Source organism: Mandrillus leucophaeus, unplaced genomic scaffold (assembly GCF_000951045.1).
Source record: "Mandrillus leucophaeus isolate KB7577 unplaced genomic scaffold, Mleu.le_1.0 Scaffold656, whole genome shotgun sequence".
NCBI classification, from domain to species: domain Eukaryota; kingdom Metazoa; phylum Chordata; class Mammalia; order Primates; family Cercopithecidae; genus Mandrillus; species Mandrillus leucophaeus.
The window spans coordinates 977,734-978,069 of NW_012107097.1; positions in this window are offsets into that span (position 1 = coordinate 977,734).

Consider the following 336-nt stretch of genomic DNA (forward strand, 5'->3'; position numbering starts at 1 on the left):
CTACCAACCAAAAAAGTCCAGGACCAGACGGATTCACAGTCGAATTCTACCAGAGGTACAAGGAGGAGTTGGTACCATTCCTTCTGAAATGATTCCAATCAATAGAAAAAGAGGGAATCCTCCCTAATTCATTTTTTGAGGCCAACATCATCCTGATTACAAAGCCTGGCAGAGACACAACAGAAAAAGAGAATGTTAGACCAATATCCCTGATGAAAATTGATGCAAAAATCCTTAATAAAATACTGGCAAACTGAATCCAGCAGCACATCAAAAAGCTTATACACCACGATCAAGTGGGCTTCATCCCTGGGATGCAAGGCTGGTTCAACATAC